At 41.4% G+C, this 21,459-nt stretch overlaps 1 protein-coding gene across 12 annotated transcripts in view; it reads left to right on the top strand.

Moving 5' to 3' along the window:
• The window catches only part of APBB2 (amyloid beta precursor protein binding family B member 2), a 333,398-nt gene that overhangs the window by 38,524 nt on the left and 273,415 nt on the right, over positions 1-21,459 (top strand). For 9 of the 12 annotated variants that reach the window (XM_064487170.1, XM_064487174.1, XM_064487137.1 and 6 more), the window contains 2 exons: positions 11,976-12,043; positions 19,804-19,959. The gene's annotated coding sequence lies outside the window, so the exon portion shown is untranslated. Of the gene's footprint in view, positions 1-11,975; positions 12,044-17,805; positions 18,051-19,803; positions 19,960-21,459 lie in introns of those variants that run through there. The other 3 variants (XM_064487160.1, XM_010980364.3, XM_064487147.1) reach the window with 2 other exon arrangements.

Genomic DNA, 21,459 nt, shown 5'->3' on the forward strand with positions numbered 1-21,459 from the left:
TCTGTCCAGTTATCCCCTAGAAATCCCAGTGTTTGTTCCTTCTGTCCTTTACCTGAGTATATTGCTTGGGCCCAGGAGAATTTAGCTGTTATTATAGTGAAACATCTCTTGAAAAAATGATCACTTTGGGTGTTTCTATCCCCCATTTTTATCTTTTCATTCAACTACAATTGTAAATGATTTTAAATCCTCCTATGAACAAGGACTGCTTCGGGATAGCTGTGATTTATCCTACTTTTATTATAGTTGAGATGGAAGCAAGTTTTTTGTGTTTTTAAAGCAAACGAAATTTTGGCCATAGTTAAAACTCACTTTCATGAAAGTTATCAGTAGAGTCCTTGGTGTCTGAAAAGGGAGTGAGTGTCTTTGTAATAGTAATCACCAGGATTTTGAAAGAGAAGGCAACAATGAAGGCTGCAGAGGGGAGTGAGAATATACTGATGATGAGTGTAGATTTATCTCAGAGTGAAAAAAGGTGTAGTGTGTTAATTTTAGAAGCATTTCCTTTCTTCACATTATACCTTGCAATTTGATGTTTTTCAGTATCCTAAAATGAGCTGACTTGACAAAGTATCATTAAAAAAACGACAACTTGGCATCTTTTGCAAGGCTTTTTTTCCCACCACCAGAAAAACCAGTGGTAAATTTGAAACACATTTAGAGGAAAGGCATTTTGATGTAATTCTAATAGCTGTCACCTACTCAGTGCTTATGGTATCCACATGCTTGACACACTGTTCTTCATTTAATCCCTGAAAGAAGCCGAGGGCTTAGGCAGGATCATTTACCCCAGTGTCTGAAGTGCAGAGTCTGTGCTAGACATTGGCAAGTGGTGGTTTGCAAACTAGACTTCATCCCTGCCCTCTGGATGCTCCTCATCTAATCAGGAGAGACTTATAAATATATAATTAGAAATGGTGGTAGGTTCTAAGAGGAGAAACCATAGGGTGCTGTGAGAACACTCTGAAACAGGGCACTCACCTAGTCCTCAAGGCTGATAAGGGAAAGCCTTCCTGATTAAGTGATATTTAAGCTGAAAACTGAATAATATTGAGGAGTGGAAGTTAGCTAGGGTGAATGTGTGTGTGTGTGTGTGTGTGTGTGGTGTGTGTGTGTTGGGGTGAGGGGTGGGAGGACATTCTAGACAAAGAGCACAATTTGCAAATTTGCAGTGTGTCTTTGGAGTGACGATGAAGGCTGACTCAAGGACTGTCACATGCAAGGGGGAGGGGCCTTGAGGGTTGGAGCTGCAGATGGGGTACAGGACACGAGGCTACCACCAGAATTTTGGTCCTTATTTTAAGTGCAATGGAAAACTATGTAAGAGTTGTAGGTTGGGGAAAGATGTGGATAGAATTACTTTTCCCAAGGATCATTCTGGGCCACTGTGGGTGTAAGTCCTAAGGGAGCCTTATAAAAGGGCTATTCAGTTCAAACAGTCTGCTAAACCTTTGCTGAGTTGTGTATGATGAGTTTGGTTCTCAGCCCTTGGCTATTTTTGTCCTTTATAACCCTATTTATTCAACAGGATTCAAAGTTTGCTGTTGACACCTTCCTCTGCTTTACAAGGTGACTGTACCTCGAGTACATTCTTTTTGTTGGGAACTCTGCATCTTTGCAAGAAACTGTAAAACAGCAATAATCTTTGAGTGTTACAGGCTTGCAGAATGGTTGTCAGGCACCGCCCACAGGGCAGATAGCTCTTTATCACCATAGTCTGGAGGCTGGTTTTCAGCTTTGATAGACTGGAAAATCAGTTCTTTTCTCAGCACACCTATAAAGTATTGGACTCTAGATGTCAGGTTCTTGTCAACCCAAATCACAAGAGATTCATGTAAACTAAAATATCAGATGTTAATGTTAGAGTGAAGACTAGAGCTAGAAGTGGGTCTAGACCTGAGTTCTGGAGGGAAACCTACCCAAGAAGCCAAATGGGAATCTGATGTCATGCATTGGTCATATCCCCATGAGGGCCGTCTCCAGAGGAGACCAGATCCTGTAGTCCACTGGACGTTAATAGACATTGTGTTTGCTGTTTGGATTTCTTTTTGTGAGTTCAAACCCTTCCTTGTCTATTTAATATATTTTTTAAACATTTTTAACTTTGAAATAATTTAAGGTTTTCAAAAAGAATAGCAAAAAGTACAAAGAATTCCTTTACATTCTTCATCTTGATTTTCTAAATGTTAATATCTTACACAATCACTGTATAGTGATCAAAATCAGGGTATAAACATTGATTTAATACTGTAATGTAAGGACCTTATTTAAATTATGCCTGTTAATGTCCCATTAATGTTCTTTTTCTAGTCTAGGATCCAGTCCAGGATTACATGTTACATTCAGTGTCATAGTGCCTTAGTCATCTTAATACGGAACAGTGCTTCAGCCTTTCTTTGTCTTTCATAACCTTCACACTCTGAAGAGTACTGACCAGCTCTTTTGTAGAGTGCCCCTCAGCGTGGGTTTGTTCATTGTTTCCTCGTGACTGAATGAAGGTTATGCATTTTTGTTAAGAATATTATGGAAGTGATCTTGTGTGCTTCTCAGGACTTCACATTATTCCTCTTTGTTTTTAACTGTAAAATTTATTCAGTCTTCCTTCCAAGTGGATATGATAGAATTAACTAGCTCGAGTTTCTCAAAGTTGGGATAATGTTGACCCCTGAGACTATGTCTATGGGCACCACAGCTTGAGAAATGCTAAAGAGAGTTAAATGATCTCATTTTAAGTGATCTTGATACCAGCATGCTTACAAATGCCATTTAGAAATTCAGATTACTGGGCTGTAAGAAGGTTGGCATTTGACTGACCTAAAATATTCTTGTATTATTAATTTTTAGAAATATAAAAAAGTAGAAAAAAATAAAAAGTTTCTAAATCTTAGAGTCCTGGGGAAAATGTCTTTGGAGCCACAGTTAAGGAAGCTTTGGAGGAGGCTGTGACTCTCTCCTCCCTAACTGTCTCACTCCAGGGACTATGCCATCTTGTTAAGGGATCTGGGACTTCCCTGGCCTTGAACCGATTATGGGGGTGAGTACTTCCCCCATAACCTGCTCACCTCACCTATTATACATGGACTTTTGACTTAGAGAAACTTCATTCTGTTTTAGGATTGTTTGAGATTAGTGAAACTAAAGCTAAACTAAAACTAGTCAACATTTTTCTTAAAGTTCATTCTTCATTCTTTCTTTAATTCCTTCCATTTCTAGTTTTATCTTTATTTTTTTAAACCTCCAGTAATATTTTCTTTTCCACCCCCCCCCCATTCATTTTTGGCTTTTCACCCTGGTAAAATACTATAAAAATAAATCAGCTAAATTTTAGCATAAGTACAATGAAAGCCAGTGGTTGAAATGATTGTAACTTGGAAAATGTTAGATGGAGGCACTTTAGAAGAAGGATTTCACCGTATCACAGGCTGCTGCTTTGAAATAACTCGTGTTTCTTTCCCACCTCTAAATTGTCATTTTTCCAATTCTCCTTTTTGGAAGCTTCAGTATGCAAAGCTTTGACAACAGTTTAGGAAAATGAAATCACTCCCCACTGTGTGTGACATTTGCTTAAAGATAATTCATTTGGCTCAAAATTAGCAGTTGCTGAAATGGGTGACACAATGAAATGTTTGCATGGGTTCACTGTTTAAAGGAAGGAAACCCATCCAGGTGGCCATTTAATTGCAGGGCTGTGGAAGCCTTTATCCAGTTATACATCTTTGAATGGGTATTTTCTTCTTTAGTTTCATGCAGAGTTTTATGTAATGATTTGAATTCTCCGTACCTTTATCTTCACTGTGTCTTACCTCCATCTTGTCCTTGCTTCGGGTTGATAATCATTTTCCAGTATCAGGTGTAGAGTAGTTTCCATTGTAATGGCAGAAAATTCAGCTCAAACCGGCTTAGGCAACAGAGAGTATCCATTGGGTCACCTAACTGAAATGTAGAGGTGAGCCTCCGGCTTAGCTGTGGTTTGATAAAGGCTGTGATTTCACTGCTTAGATCTTTAGGCCAGTGCTTCTCCAGGCTATCTGAGGAAAAGAACTTGGAAAAAAAAAATCTAACCCAATGCAGATTAATACTTTCATAAAATAGGATACAAATACAAATGAATTACTAGAACAATGAAATTAAGTCCGTACTTTTAAAATTAAATTCAACAGATGTAAAATTTTTCTGCCAAGTTGCCATAAATGTTTCTAAACATGCTTGTTTCCGTCCTGACCTCACTGTAGACTGTTACAGGCTATTGAGAAACACTACTTTGGTACCGGTCTCTTCTGCCAGCTGCTTTTTTTTACTGTGGTTTTTCCTCCGGTTGGTAAAATGGCTGCCTGTAGCTTCCAGAACGATGTGTGTCCTTGTTCACAAGTAGGGAAAGAGTTTTCCAAACTGTTATTCAAAAGTGTTGAGCTTCATACTGCTTAGGTGAACTCAGAGCCCTTCACTGCGGTCTGGAGAATGCCCTTGGCTCCTCGTTTACGGTGTTTGTCCGTTCTTGAACCACTGACTGTTGGAAGGAAGAAAGGAACATGGGGATGGGGGCGAGCAGTCTCACTTAAACCATTTGTCTGCCATGCAGTCCTGGGGAGGCACCTGCAGTGCTGCAGTCCTGTTTTGTATTAATAAAAACACCTATAGTCACTTTTTATTTACATTTAGTATGTGGTGTAACAGAAAAATGTTTGGTCTTTGTCCCAGGTTCTTGGCACAGAGCTTCTAAAACCATTGGAATCCCTGAGTGATAAGAGTATCTTTTGTGTACTAATGAGATGACTCCTGCCTTGGGGCTGAGAAGGCATTGCTAAAGTAGCTTCAGGATTAGGGCTCATCACCAGAGACACCAAGTCAGGATTAAGTGGTTGGAGCTTTCAGCCTTACCCTGGGCTTGGGGTTGGGGAGTTTGGAGACTGAATTCAGTTACCAGTGGCCAATGATTTGATCAATCATGTTTAGGTAATGAAACCTGCATAAAACCTCCAAACAACTGGGTTGGTGAACACTGTGTGATGCCAGGAGGGTGGCACCCAGACAGGATGTGGAAGCTCTGTGCACCTCCGCCCCACACACCTTGCCCTGTGCAGCTCTTCTGTATGGCTGTTCCTGAGTTGTGTCCTTTGTGATAAACCCTTAATGGTAGATAAAGTGCTTTCCTGAGTTCTGTGAGCTGTTGTTCTAGTGAACCTAAGAGGGTGGGGGTTGTGGGAACCCCTGAATGTGGAGCTAAGTCAGACAGAAATACAGGTAACCTGGGGACCTGGTACCTGTGACTGGTGTCTGAAGTGGGATGGTTGTGTAGGACTGAACCCTTATACCTGTGGGTCGGATGCTCCCTCCAGGTAGTTGGTATCCAAACTGAATTGTAGGACACTCACTTGGTGTTGGAGGATCAGAGAACCGGATATAGTTCTGACAGCATTCCCGAGGGGCAGGTACTAATATGACCCTAGTGTACAGTGAGGAAGTAGGTAAGCAATTTGCCCAGTGTTACACAGCTAGAACCCGCACATCTGGGGTTCTTTGGATTCTAAATCTCAAACTGTCTTCCCCTACATGGGTGTGTTGCAGACATCTCAAATGGTCAAGTAAAATACAAAATACTTGATATTTTCATGAGGGAAGTATGTGAGATTTAATGGTTTAAGGAAATGGTTTATTATTCTGATGGGGGAACTTTTTTGAAAAAGGGACTGAAGGGAAAATGTATCCACTTAAAATCCTTTGTAAAATAAAACTCAAAAAGAAAAATGAAAATACAGAATTACGCCCAGAAGGTGAGTATTGTGTTAACCTTGATGTGTACTTAAACACCTGGATTTAATCTCGTTCTCTAAAAAAATTACACATGTTTTAAGGGATCGTTAGGAATATCCCTAAGTGAAAAGAATCAACCCCTAAGTTAGAACTTTCTCTTGGTTCTAAAAACATCTGGAGTTTACTCTCTGTGTTTACATTAAACCTTATAAATTATAGGTTTTTTTGGTTTGTTTTTTACAAGGAATTTATCCTCACAGAAAATATCTATTAAGCACTTGATTGGGTTTATGCTGTCTGGTACAAGGAGAAATTATTGTGTTCTCTAATTAGATAAAGGGAAATTATATGTCTTGAGATCATCTCTAAATCAAAGGAGGCTTCTCTTGTGCCCTGTGTCAGTGTCTTGGCAATTTGTAGCCCTAAAGTACTGATTATAATTTGTGTGTACATTCAAAATCGGTTGTGAATTCAGAGATTGAAGTTGTGACTTAAACACTTGCTTACATTTTATCGCTAGAAAGATATAAATACAGAGCCCTTTAGGACTTGACTTTAGAGTAAATTTTCTTCCTCCTTTGATCCCTGTCTTTGAAACATTAGAGAATATATTCAGTACACAGAGCAGGCAGGATTGCCCGGGAGCTGATGATCTCTGAAGCTGGGTAATGGGTGTTTGGGGCTCCATTCATTCTTTCTAGTTTTTTATGTGTTTGAAAGCTTCCATAATAAAAGGTATGAAATAAAACAACAGATAAGACATGAATCTTGTTTTTCAAGAATTGACACAAAACTGACATGTGGGAGGCTCAGGTTTCTGGTCTGGCTCACTCTCCAAGTCCCTGTATGACCTGGAGTCACCCATTCAATGCTTCTGGGCTTCCCAGACTCTCCTGAGTAAAGGAGTTCACTGGGTGGGTCCTCATTGCCTCTGGTCACCTGGAATGCTGCTCTTTTGAGAGAGACTTGGGGCCTGCGCTCAGGGAGAAAGAGTCTGGAATCAAGGAGCCATGTCTGTGAAGGTCCTGGTTTAACTTCATTGTGTATTTGCCAGATCCTCCTTCCAAACTTGTCGCCTCCTTTTCCCCAGGGAAACTGGCAGTATCCTGTAATATGCGTTGTCAGTTTGAGTTGATTGAATTTCAGGCAAAGAGCAAAGAGGCATCCTGTCATTAGCTGGGAAGTCTTAATCCCTGGAGCCACATCTGGAATCCGGTCACCTGGTGGCTGGTTGTTTCTGTGGCCATGCTCCACTTCCGAGGTCTGCTTTGGCATCCTCATTGATGACCAGGGTACAGTGTGGAGAGAGTTCTCCCTGTCTCTCTGGGTCCATCGAGTATTAAAGATCTTCGCCTCTGTTGGGAAGGGAAGGCTGGTAAGGCCCTAGCATTTGCAGGGAGGGGAGATGGAGGAAGCATGGTGTTACTCGGCTCTCTGACTAACTGCTTAAGCAGCAGGACTTCATCATTTCCTTTCTAAGGCCTGGTGAGCTCAGCCCTCGTCCTCCGATCCAGGCCAGCAGCACCTGGGAGGCCCCATCTGTTCCTTATGGCCAGCTTGCTCAGGGCCTGGGGTCCTTGTCTCCCAGTCGCCTGAGTCACCTCCCTCTACTGATGTTTCCTCATAAACAGCATTGTTTCTCCTGCGCCCACAAAGCAGCATCCTGTGGTTTCTTTTTTTTCCGTCTTCGCTCTTAGGCCTGTGGCTCTCCTCCTTCGTGTTGTTTCTTGATTGCCTTCGTGTTCTTTGGATGCTTCTATTTATTTCTGTTCATTAGGCTGAAAATAGGTTTACAAGCTTCTCTTATTTATTCCAGGGATGAGATTCCAGTTTATAGATTATCCACATCCCTTTGCTTTCTCTGCAGCTTTGAGTCACTTTACAGCTCATGGAAATTTTCTAAATGACAAGGAAAGTAATATCTCTATAAGACTTGGCAGATCACATAGCGATTTAATAGAGAAAATAACACACTAGACCTAGGAGTTGAGAAGGCCAAATTTTATCCTGGGTTTGAATTTCTGTTCACAAACTGGGGGTCTTTGGACAAGTTATTTTTACCTTTTCTTACTTCAGTTTTCTCATCTGAAAAAATGGAAATCCCTAGGGGTTGTCGGGAGGTGATGTGTTCTTGGTACTGATTAAATTTAACAAATATTAGCTAATATTACTGTGGTAATTGTGATCTTATTTAAGCTTCATAGTGTAGTAGTTTTTTTTTTAGGTATATTAAGTCATTTTCTCCACTTTTATCCATTTATTTCCATTAATTTATCTGTTCTTTCCTTTCGTCTAGAAAAAAAAGAGAAAGAGAGGGAGAAATTTAAGGCTAATACATTTCTGTTGTATAGATATAACATTAAGGCTTGGTGGGTTTGAGATTAGCCCTAACATCCTCTCCTGGAGGAGGAGGTGAGGGGGAATGGAGGAATCCTTTCTGCATCTTTAAACTCCACTCATTCTTGGTTCAGTACCACCTGAGAAGACCTGAGGGTGGGGTGGCATGTGTGTCTGGAGCTCCTCCCTCAGTCCAATTTCATTGTCCTTGATTTAGAACCATGTCTGGGGCTCCTGAGTGCAGGTGGTAGGCCAGGAGACAGTGTGGTGCAGTGGGCAGTCATCCCCGCTCTACTGCATAACCTTCTTGGCTCTGCCCCAGAACCTCTCTGCCCCTCAGTTTCCTCCCTTGTGTAGGAGCTGTGCCGTGAGATGATCTTGAGGAGCAGGACATTTATACAAAGGGCCTGACCTGCTGTAGATGCTCAACTCAGGTTCATTCCTTTTTTAGTTTAAAATATGTTTTGATTTGTGCAGTGGGAAGCTTCTGCTAAAGGAATTTCAGGCAGCAGCACACAGATTGCAGAGGCATTTTTGTGGGCATCGGTACCCTTGAAACACCCTGAACCATGCCCACCCTGCCAAGAAAGGCTGGTCTGGTGGAGTTGGGACTTGCTTTCAGTCAATGTGTCTTGCCTCCAGGTGGGCGTGAGAGCGACATCGCTTTGTCAAAATACACTTTCTGGGCTCTAAGCCAGACCTACTGCCCAGACATGTACCTTTTGGAAAAGCTTCCTAGGTGCTCCTGATGCCACCCTGGCTTAGAGCCACCGCTTTAGAAAAACCAGAGTGACTTTCTCGTGTGTCTAAAACACAATTCAATTTAAAGAACTTTAGTTTGGGCCTCGCCTCTTAGGGATTCAGCAGTCCTCTAATCTGTTAATGAGAATTGAGTGAATGCTTCGTGGTAATAACCGCTAACCAACAGTGCTTTTACATGTATCAGTCCATTCAGTTCTCTCAATAGCCCTGTGAGTTACGTGCTGTCATTATGTCCCTTCAACATGACATGTCCAAGGTCACACAGCTAGTATGGGATGAGGCCAGGTGTTGAGCCCAGGTGATCTGGTTTTGGAGTCAGTGCCCTTGTCCCTTGTGTGACCCTCTTCTCATAATCACAGTTAGAATAACCTTGGAAATGGGCTCGGAGTATGTAGCGCTTACCTGTGGGCCATGAATTTGCTAAGAACTAGCAGCTTCTTTCTCTACTGTGTTACTTCTTGGCACATCCTGGCTGGGTCCAGATATCAAGAGGACTCCTACTTGGAGCAGTTGTGTGTCCTGGCAGGTGGGGATGAGGGCAGTGGAGCAGATTTACAAGCCCGCCTCTTGCATTTGCTCCGTCCACACCCCTACTCATTATGCAAGGGTTAGCTTGCTCCAGGGGTGGCAATTTGGGGGTCATTTCTTTGGCTGCTTTCACTATAGCTAAAATGCTAGACTTAGCGCTTCAAGGGTGCCTGGTCCTTTGAGAAGGCCTGGGGGGAGCGGCTTTCATTTCGTCTGTACTCTGGGGTGGGGGGTGGGAGCAGAACACAGTTCCCAAGGGCTGTTGGGCTCGCAGCTTTAACAAGCCTGGTGCTAGTTTGGTGGTCATTTGAGGGGGGCTTTCTTGCGGGAGCTCTTGCAGCACGGAACAGACCGCTTCATGGTCTGGGAAATACTCGCTTTAGACCAGCTTGCCCAAACAGAACATTGTGGAGCCCTCAGGCAAATGCCTCAGGTGTGAAAGAACAATGAAAACAGCCACTCGCTGAGTGCTGGGCACTGTGCTGCGGTTCTTGAGCACACAGTCCCTAGTCCCCACATCCTTCCAGAAGGTAGGCGTCATGGCCCCTATTTTACAGAGGAGGAAGTGGACTCAAAGTTAAATGATGAGTCAGTCTCAAGGTCACTTATCAAGATAATAAGTGATGCAATCAGGATTGGAACCCATTTCTCTCAACCCCAGATCCTTTGAAGTTTCTTAATACTTTCCTAAAACTGTGCACTCAGCTAGCTTCACAGCAGACATTTATTTTCACAGAAAAGTTTTCTTTCCTAATGTAGCAGCAGGTTTTTCTTTTGGATAAAAGGAATAAAATAAACACTGCTAATATCCTGAAATGAGAAAAGTAAAAAGAAATGGATGGCTGGATGGATGTAGCTGAACTGGTGATGGGTTAGCGAGCACAGGGAGATTTCTTTTCCCTGTGCCCTCAGGAGCTCTGATAGTGTCCCCCACAATGTCTGTTGGAGATATTTAACCTCTTTTGTTAAAAATGATATGTTACAATATCTGGACTATGAAGTAGCGGTTTTTGTTTTTAGTTCCATTTAATTCCTGACTTCTTTACTTTTGGATTTTTTTTCCCAATTAATTGTATCTCCATTTCCTCCCCTTTTCTTTTCTCCCCACTCATCCTCTCTAGCGGGTTTTGCTTGCCAGTGTTACTCGGTTTAAGGTGGATAATGTATGTAATTTTATGAGTTCAGATTTCTTTGAAAAAGCCTGAGAAGAGTTAATAAAGCCATATCCATCAATATAGGAGCTATGAAAATATAGGATGAGCTTTCCAACAAATGTTATTATAGTACTTATGGTTCCATTTCCAATTCATCCATTACAGATGCCCTGAGGAAACAAACATAGGGGCAAAATAAGATGTGATCATATTAATTATTATTTCACTTCTGTGGTTAAATAGATTTCCAGCTCGAACTTGAGTTGGTTCTTAATTAAACAAATATTTCTCGAGAGCCTGAAATATGCCAAACCCTGTACTAGTCTGTGATTTCACCTGTTCTTTGGGTAATAGCGCCATTTCTGCTTTGAGCTGGTTTTTAGAATTCTTAGCAACCACTTTCAACATAGTTTACTAGGCCAGAGTTTAGGAATGTTATTTCATGAAAGCTACTTTTCCACATGCCTGAAGGGTAACACCATGTCTGTCTGTCTGTCTGTGTAGTGTGTCATTTGGATTCTCTCTTACTTTCTTCCCTTCTCCATCTTACTTTCTTCCTTTCTCCATCTTACTTTCTTAACTAGGTAGAAATAGTACCAAGATTAGTTTCACTAAAAAAAAATTTGAATAGATCAGTGTCTCCCATTCAGACCATCAGTGTTATAATACTTCTTGTTAAGAATGCGTGTTTGTGTCCCCTGCCCCAGATCTGAATCTGAGAGTTACTGAATTCGAGTTACACGTGGTTACTGTGTTATTTTTAAACTATCAGTAGAATGTTCTATTTTTCTCTTTGAATAAAAAGGTAATCTCATTCTCTCCCACCTGGAGTTAATGTATTCTGATTAAGAAACAAAAATGAAAACAGCAACAAAAAAATACTTCCAAATAAAGATCCTGGAATTAGAGTTCAGAATTTGAGAAACTTCGTTAGATTTTTATTGAAACACGAGCTGTTTCATACACTGTGGATGTCCTCAAATTATAACAAACAAAACATCAAATTACTTGACTTACAAAAAAAGTTTAATGATGACCAAAGGCATCGATTTCAGGTCCTAGTTCAAATATTTACGATTTAAAATGAATCAGATAACTCATAGACTTGGATTGAGTGGCAGGACTGGGTAGAACTGGTTTCTGCCCAGCAGCCATGTGACCCTCAGTAAGCCTTTTCAACATCCTGGGCCCCAGTGTGCTCCTCTGTCCAGTAACAGGTTTCATGGATATGCTGTGACCTCTCTTCTGGCTCTGATTAAGTTAGACTCTGGGAAAAGAAAGACAAGATGTTGACACATGGGTCAGTAGTTTAGAAGGAGAAAGTTTTTTCTCAGTAGGGGGACTTTAAAAATGAAATATCTGAAGGTTGAAGGAACCACAGTCCATCAATCCATAAAGAATAAGTTAACAAGACATGATTGGGAATTTCTCATACTCTTTCAGAACAACAATGCTGTGCTCACCCAAATTCCCGGTTGTTGAAACCCAACCAGGAAAGGGACTTCCTTAAGGTAAGGCCTAGCCTTTGCTTAACATATTTCGTTTGCTTTACTGTTGCCAAGTACATTTGTGCCAGTTTACAAATTCTAGTGGAAGTGGGTGATGGTAGGACCTGAGCAGAGCAGTGTGTCTGCATATTAGAAACACGTTTCTTATCTGTTGGAAAATGCCACTGTTGGAGGAAAGAAAGCATGCTGCCTTAAAGGATTAATCGGTATTGAGCTGATTCAAACGGCTGGAGAACTCGGGGAGAAACTGGAGTTGAGTAAATGATTTCTCGCTGGTGCTGTTGTGTCCATTTCTCTCTGTTCATTTATGGAGACAATGATAAATGTATCAAAGTTGGCGAAGTATAGAAAGACCAGTGTTCCTTGAATCTCAGTAATTTATGGACCTCTTTATTTAAAGGAAAAAAATCCTCACAAATTCCCAGTACTGACATAAATATTTTTATTATGGACTAGCTTAAATATGCCTGAACATAAAACTAGGCATAAACTCCTTATGCTTCCAGCTCTTATATAACTGTAAAACAATGACAAATTTATAGAGTAAACTCAAGCAAAACCAATAACATCCAAATTACCATTAATTTATCACAGCAGATAATTTTTTTTGGACCAAAACCTCTCCTTGGAGATGTGATTGTGGTTCTTTTGAAGCCAGCGTCCTGGTTCTTTTGAGGTCTGTGTGAAACTAGTTCTTCCACTTTCCTGTATTCAAACCTTCCTTCATATAAAGCACTTTTATATGCATAACAGGGATGCATGGTTTTGGTTTTAATTTAGCTTCATTTACTTTTCTTCCTTGTCCTTGAATTGAATTGAATTGAAATTATCCTGTTAGGTGCCATGATGATTAGAAACATAAAAGCAAACCCACTTTTGGTCAAGCAAGAAGTTGGGCCTTGTGCCTCGTTGTTCTGGGGTAGTGGAGGAAAGGGGGAAGGGTCATTGGTCCTTGCTCTACTGGGTTTCAGATTTGGGTGAGAGTGCATGATGACATCCAGAAAAACAAAGGGAGAAAAGTCGGTTTTGAGAGAAGACAATTAGTTTGAGGTTTAGGTCTCTTGCAGTGCAGTGGACTGGATACTCAGACACACTTCCCTACTAAAGCATTGGAATCTGGATAAAACATTTTTTTTTATGCACTTCTGGGATCATAGGGACTAAGACATCTCCAAAGTCTCAACCAACCATCACTTGGTGAGGTTAAACCAAAGCTGGGAGCTTTCTGTGTAAACAGACACAGAAGACGGGTTGCCCGAGGGCAATAGTTGATACCACAGATGTGGTTGGAGACTAAGCCTTGGGTGACTGGCAGTGTTAGAAGAGCCTACATTCCATTAGGACCTGTGAAAGAAGCTCTTTACAGTTCATGTAAGATGCCATTGTTTTTGTAAGAGCCACCATTATAGTATCAAAATTTTTGACAATGTTTTTCTTAAAATCTTATACACATACTATTTTTTTTATAAGATACATCCTGTGTGAAAATGTGAAGAAGTGTGCCTCTTAGAATGGATGCACTATGGGGTTAGAACATCAATGAACGAGAAGTTGTAATCCAATACCTTGGACACAGAACAGTCAGAGAGGTCTGGCCTGAAGAGAAGGCATTGTGCATACTTAACATATGGTGTATCTCAGTAAATGTTTGGTGAATGAATGGGTGATGTACTGGGTGGGGAGATGGGAGTCATCAGACTATCCTGGTAGCTGGGCTTAGCACATGGTTGAAGTCACCCAGAAAGTTTGTATGAAGTGTGAGGAGAGACGGGATAAAACCTTTGTGAACACCGGTGTTATCCTAGTGGTCATGTAGAAAGGAGCCGAAGAAGGAGCTGGGGAAAGAACTTTCCAAGAGGTGGGGAAGAACCAGAAAGAACTCAGGCGACCAGAGAACAAAGGGTGAGGAGGTGAGATGTTGCAAGGACTCTGTCAAGATAAGGCACACATATTTTGAGTAAGCCTCAGCCTGCCCTATGTGATAGGAGAAGCACTGAAAATCACAAAGGCGTCAGTGATCATTTCTGCCAGGACATCACAGGAGGCTACCTGAGGAAGGTAAATTTGGGCTGGGCCTCAAAGGGTGAATAATTGGCACATCAGAGTAGTAGGGTTGGGCAGTCTAGGAAGATGGAATGACACTAACAGAAGCATAACATTGTGAGAAGGTGTGAAGCCCTTGGCAGTAATTCCTATTGAGCCTGGCTTCACCGTGTCCAGCTTTTTTCCAGGTAAATGTCTTGTGTTGGTGAAGGAGTCTATGTTCACTGAGATCAGAATTGTACTTTACTGATCTTTAGTTGGAATGGAAGGTGATTAAAATTACTGCTGACTTGACCAGATACCTCCCGAATACTCTGAATAGACCACACTTTATATACGATTTTCATGACATTATCTCAAATCACACAATTTATTACTGAATTTTGGGATTTAAGCTCTATATTAATGCCTGTGGTATATTATTAAGATGATTAGTCATATGACATCCTCAGACTAGAGAGTAGGAAACAGACTTGCTGAAGTTCACCCGATCAGAGTGCTAAGAAAATACAGGGCAGATAAGACTTGGGCAAAAATCCCAAGTTCCTGACTTAAAAGCTGTGTGACACCAGTCAAGTTATTTGACCTCTTCATGCCGCAAGTTTCCCTATTCAAAAATAGATGTAATAATAGTTCCTACTTTAGGATGGATGTGAGGATTAGTGGAGAGCACTTAGCAAAACAGTTACTCATTATTATAATAAAAACATTCCAATACTTCTTTTCAATAAGGAAATACAGTGAATCGGTGGTTCCCAGCCATGGGAACGATGTGCATCAGGATCGTGGGGCCATTTAAGAAAATACAGATTAGTGGACACTACCCCAGCTCTAGTGCATCGGAGCACCTGGGCTTTGGAGTTTGTATTTTTGAAGGAATGCCAGGTTTAGGAACCCTCGCTCTTGGGCTGAGTAGCATTTTGGTCCGTTTTTCACCTGGGCATTTCCTTTCTTCCTTGCTGTGCTGTATTTTGAACATGAGCTCTTGATAGTGTGGAGTATGCGAGCTTTCAGGTTTTTACTCCTGGAGATCACTCCTGCACCTTTCTTCCTTTCTCTTTTCCCCCTTTTCCTCATCCCCTTCCCTTCCATCCCATACTGAATTTTTAGACAGTTTGGTTGACTGTATTCTGGATAACCTAGTTCTCAGGCCCCAACCCCCACCCCTTTTAAAATAGATTTTTAAAAGCTTTGTGAAGGCAGACATTTGGCATGTTAAAATTGAACTTCAGTTTAGTTTCTAAAATAAATAATTCAACTTTTTTTTTATCCTTAAAAAAAATGTCTGCAGGAAATGCTTCTAAAATAACTGATATTCCCCTTGTTAACTGATGTTGTGTTTGGATGGATTCCAACATAAGTTCTTTTTCCTTGGGGTGGGGGGAAAGATGTGGGTGGGGGCCGTCTTCTCCATGCCAGAACACACAGAGATTGTAATCCCTCATACCTAAGAGTGCCTTTCATATGATGGTATACTGCCATATATTTGGTTTCATTGGTTGACAGTCTCATGATGTTGGCTTATACTATCACCCCCATGTTACAAATGATGGAACAAAGGTTAATGAGCATAAATTAGTTACCCCAGAAAGCCTCGGGTGGTAAATAACAGAGCCCGGACCACAACCTCTGAATCCACTGATTTCTTTGTCTCTTGTTCTTTCCAGAACAGCCTTAAAACATTAGTAAGCATAAATTCCCTTTCTTCCCCTGCAGCTGTTGAAACCCTCTTTACTTGAGAACATGACAGGGGACGTTACAATCGAAATCTTTTCCAAATAGTCATCATGTTTCCACAGCCTATGTTGGGTGCTTGTTTAGGTTGTTCATAATAGATTCTTTTTAGTTGCGGGTGATGAGTAATTAAAAAAAAATCCTCATTATTTCAAACAATTTATACTCTCCTCTCCCAAACATTTTAAGATGTGAATTTATCAATACTCTGAAATTAAGTTTTCAAAATCAAATTTCCAACACCACGAGAGGAATGTTCTCTGATGTATTCTTGTCTGGTCCTCCTGATCATTTTGAGAGAGAAATTTCAGAAGTATTGATTTGGTTTGGCTAATATTTCTGGAGTCAGGCTCAAGAAAGGGAAACTTTACCTGTGACTTTAAAATAGGGGGAAAAAAATGCTGGCCACACCTTTAAGATTCTCAGATGGTGGCAGTATCTGAGGGCACATTGTACCGAAGGCATTCACTGACACTAAAAACCAAACAACACACAGCCAAGGTTCCAAGTAAGAAAGGACTTCAAAAATCAATGAATCTGATCTAATTCTAATTTCTGTTTAGTCTCTGTTGAGAAAGATAATTTGGTGACTGTAGCAAGATTGTGCCCAATTTGATTAGCAGGTCAGAGTTCATTCTACCAGATTGCTCAGTTTAAACTCACTGTCATTACCTTACAAATGCCTTTAAAGAGTTACTTGAATAATACTCACCAGCCAGCTCTGATTTCATTGTGAGCTAGTGACAAGAATCTGATTCCTTTTGCCCTCTGTGGACATTAGCCTCTAGCATTAGATTTGAGGCACAGAAAGGAATGAATAAACTTTCAGTATTGTCTTTCCTCCAGGGTCCAGCCATGGAAGTAGATGGTGGGGATTTTAGGAATGGTTTGGGGTGGAAAAAACACGTTTTCTCCTTTCATTGGGTGCCTGACTCCTGAGTCGAGGCGGGACAGAGCCATTGTGTTTGTCCTGGCAATCCTAAAGTGAGGTCACATCATCCCTTGTTGCAGCTTCACACTTCGTGCCTTTGTGGTCCTGCTTCCTGCTCGAGAGGCAAAGGCAGGTGAGAAGGGAGCTCAGTGAAGGCTTTTCCGGGAGCGTGTCTGAGTTTGTGGCTGCCATCTGTCCTCTTCACTCCCTTGCTCTTAAGGCTGCTGTCGTTCTCTGGGACTCTCAGGCTTCTGACTGGTGTGGTGTGCGCGCTGTAGGTAGATGCTGAGAAAGAAGTGGAGGTGAGCAGGGTTTCCCATGCATCATTTAGAGGAAAAGAGCAAAATGCTGCTTACCCCTAGGGTTGCATCAGGCATAAGATATGAAGCAGTAGGATTATTTTATTTTAGTTCTTAGTGATGCTTTTTTTTGTTTTGTTTTAAACAGTGTTGTATTGAAGTATAATTGACCTATGTTTGTTCCAGGTGCTATTATTGCATATTACAAAATGATCCCTGCTCTGTTTTCTAAATTTTTGAAATCACTAATGTCTCTTCCCTAATACTTCAGTCGTATTGAGAGGAAGAGGCCCAGATGTGATGCCACGGATCACATGCTCCAGCACTGGGGTGAGCACACATCCCTCTTGTCTCTTGCAGGTGGCTCACAGGTGGAGGTCTAGCTTTCTCTTGTTGAAAACCTCTTGTCCTGCTTTGAGCAGTGGGTCTGTGCTGTTATCAACAGGGCAAGTGCTAGGACCAGAAAGCTTTCGGTGTGACAGGCAGTTTCTGTTCAGGACACCTGCTGCCTGAGCACACTGCCACCATTGTTTCTCTGACAGAACGTGTTCTGGGCAGAGCCACGTCTATTTTCGCCAGCCTTTGAGTCTCCGCTTTTTCTCCTGCATGCATTTCATTTTTGATGGAATACACTTCTGTCTTGTTCTACTGGTTTTGCTGATAAGAATTTAACATGTGCTTGTGGTTCATACAAACTTGTATTTCGGGGAGTGCATGCTGAGCTGTTGTAGTGGTGGAAAGAGCACTTGGTCACAGTGGAGCCAGGCTCTCTGGACTCTCATCCCTGCCTCACCAGCTGTGTGGCTTTGGGAGAGAGACATTTCATTTCTCTGGTGACAGTGTCCTCATTTATAAACTGAGGAGGTTGGGCTTCTTAGAGTGATGGATTGCCAAGTACCCCAGCGTTAATATTCCACCATTGTGTTTTGTGTTTTCTGAGATGCCAAGAGTATCAGAAATGGAGTGTGACAGTGTTCACTGAGGGCTGTGCTCCTGTAAAAATGTAAGTGACACCAGGAGGTGCTCTTTTAAATTAAGTGACAGCTGTATGGCATGGCCAGTGGTAAGAGAAGTTTGGATGCGTTAGTTAAGGGAGGGGAATGACAGTGATTTTCTTGTCTCTTTGTGGCAAGTTTTCAAAATAATAAGTAAAGATTTTTTGTTTTTAGGAAATCACTTCTTGTTCAGCCCTGGAAGTGTTATTGGACACTTGGGTTTTGAACTTCTAAGTTAAGGATTACGGAATACAGATAAATGAAGATTTTAAAATTTTACCTCTTATTCTCTTATTCAGATAAGAGGAAACCCGCTGATCAGGCTAATATAGATATGCCAATTCTGATTTGTATTCCCATACTGTTTAATAATAAAAACCTTGCTTAAAAATATTCTAACTCTGCAAACAATACATATTAATTTTAGAAAACTTGGAAAACACTAAGACATTAATACATAAATTTCTAATTCCATAACCCAGAAATAGCTATTTTTGTTCATACTTGGTGTCTTTAGATTATATGCACTCAGTTTGTAGAACAAAACTGGGATTATACCACACATGTGTAATTTGATATCTTGCTTTTTCCCTGCTATGTTCCTTTTGAAATGATTTTTGGGACAGAGTTTCTAAATGAAGGTGACGTTTAATGTAATACGCTTGGCACACTTGTGACAGGGTCTGCTTTGATGTACAGAAATAGAATTGTGGACCCAGTATCAGAACATAACATAGATCTCATTCCTTCTTGAGTAGGCTTTCAATATTTGGTATATATCGATGTTGTCATAACTCTTACTATAATTAACAAAGACTTCTTCTTCACCCATTAGTTCTTAATTGTTCACTAATTGCTTTTATAAGATTCCCTCATTTGAGTTTTCTGTTTCCGAATTGCTGGCTGCAATATCAGTGAGCCTATGTTATTTTAGCACTGTTTTTCTGGATGCTTTGACTCTTACTAAAGCATAGTAGCTAGTGTGGGCTAGGCCACAGGTTTGGCATGAAGTAGGTTAGTTAAGTGATTCCTTTTGCCCGGATATATTATACATTTGATAACATTTATGACTTGCTTGAATATTGGTTTTGTATATCATTCTTCTCTATTAGGAAATGAAAGATGATTAGCTTCCCCTTTAGATTACGCAACCTATAAATTTTTCTGTTACACCACTCACTTTGCATTGAAAATACATTCTAAATCCTGAACCACACTGGAATTTTTTTATGACCTTTCCCTTATGTGTCTTTTGGTGGTGCCTTTGAAGTCCTGAAATGTTTTTATATTTGATAGAGATTAAATCTGGGTTTCATTTTACTTTTTTAAACATATTGAGCAAGTTAATTTTCTGTTCGAGTTCCTAAGGGGAATGATTCCAGCCCTCTGTGTCCCAAGAATTCAGACTGAGCCTTGCCAGGACATTCCTGTGGTTTTCCACAGGGCAGATCAGGGTGTTCATGAAACTTTAGTTGTAGCTCATGCTTTCTGTGGTTAATTAAAACATCTGGCTTTTAAATTTTCCACAAACAGAGCCTAACTGTTTGGTCAAACCTTTTCAGTAATAGTTAAATACCTCAACCCTCCCCTCAGAATAGCCCAAGCTTGTCTTTGGGACACCTTATAAACCGTTGTCTCTGTTCACTAATGATGTTAAATGTTTGGCAGACAGTAGGGTTATCCTGCCAAACATACAATCTTGAGAGAGAGAGAGTTTGTGAGTGTGAACCCGTCTAATGGCTCCCGGCCTTTCCCCTCCAGGTTGGAGCTGCACTGAGTGAGCTGTTGCCGTCCGGGGCCAAGCATGCTGTGGTTGGACCTGCCCAGCCGTGGAACAGAAATGTTTGCTGGATGGAAAATCCATAAAAGAAAGCTCCTGTGAAAGCCTGAGACAGACAGTGACTTAAGCAAAATCAGGTTGGTGTAAGATAAGAGAGGCTGGATAAAATGGATTGGGTCAGATGGGGAAAGTTGTTTGGTTCATTCCATAAAGCGATTTTGAGACAACCTCAAATAATCATTCCCGGTTACATGGGAGATTCCTAGTGTCGTACAGGTGGCAAATGGATCCAGGTGAGCTTGTGTGTACAGTGTATGGTTGTCTTCTTTTCTTTCTCTTCCTTCTCCCTCTCCTCTGTCCCATTCTCTCTGAGAAAAGAGAGGAAGGTCTTAAGCTTAACAAATGTATAAGAAGCCACAGCCAGAGGTCACCCATAGCAGCCTCCATGATCTTGGCTTGATTTTGGAGACAAAGCCATGTCCTTGAGAAAGCTTGGACCTGTACTGGTACTTTTCAGAGACTTGCCCTCATTTCTGTTTCACACTGTGAAGGGTGGATTTTGGAGCCCTGCCTTTTTTGTTGTCTTTTTTTTTTTGCAGGGGTTGGGGATGCTTCTGTCTGTGCTCCTTTGGTGTGCTTGGCAAGTTTCTATTTACTCTTATCTACCCCCAACAAAAGCTAGCCATACATTCATTTTCAGCAATATGTGCACTTGCCATTAAGATACTCATACAGGACAAATGAGAAGAAATGTCCTAAAAATAATAGGAATATAACTAAATGCAAAATAGCCTCACTGTGGACCAGGAGAAGGAAACTGTATTAACCACACATGAAAGAGAAAGAATATCATACTGGGATGGGCACTGCAAACACTTTCTACTGGATATTGGTAACTCAGAATGACATCATAAGCAGTGAATAAATACTAGAAAGGAGTGAGCCGGCAGTCTTGAAAGCCTGGAAAGCAGTGAATGTCTGTTGGCTTTGCCCACCCAGCATCCTTTTCCTCCTGCTTTCAGTAAATCTCCCAGACTTCCCCTGGGCACCTGTCACCCTTGCTTTGTTCTCAGCCCGTGTCGTTAGAGGAGGTGACTGCGCTGCCTCTGTCTTGGGCACGTGACATCAGCCTGGCTAGTCAGGATCCCAGGGCTCTGTTACTGAGGTATTTTCACTGAATCGGTTGCAAAGAGGTTTTTCCTTTCTGTGAGTCTGTTAAGCTGGAGATGCTGTGACCCTCTTTGTACCATGTAGGGAGAGCCTTTCTGAGAACGAAGTCAATACAGAGAGAAAATCAGAGCAGGGAGATAGATGGAAGCAAAGAGATGGGGGTGAGGGGGACACATGGACACATATACCTGCCCTTCACCCAAAACTTACAGCCCCAGATTCAGCAGCCCTTAGAGCCAGGAACTAGTCTCACTTTCCTGGCAGGTGAGCCACTTGGTTTGAATTAGATGTCCATCACTTACATCCAGAAACACCCCGATTGGTAATGCCTTTCAGGTGTGAGGTCTTAGCATGCTATGACTGTGGTACAGTCCCAGTCCTCAGGGGCTCACGGTGTAGGGGATAGGCCCGATCAGTACTGGGCCAGCTGATCTGCAGTGTGAAAAATACATCTCTAGAGGTAAGCG

The sequence above is a fragment of the Camelus dromedarius genome, chromosome 1 (genome assembly GCF_036321535.1).
Source record: "Camelus dromedarius isolate mCamDro1 chromosome 1, mCamDro1.pat, whole genome shotgun sequence".
NCBI lineage: Eukaryota > Metazoa > Chordata > Mammalia > Artiodactyla > Camelidae > Camelus > Camelus dromedarius.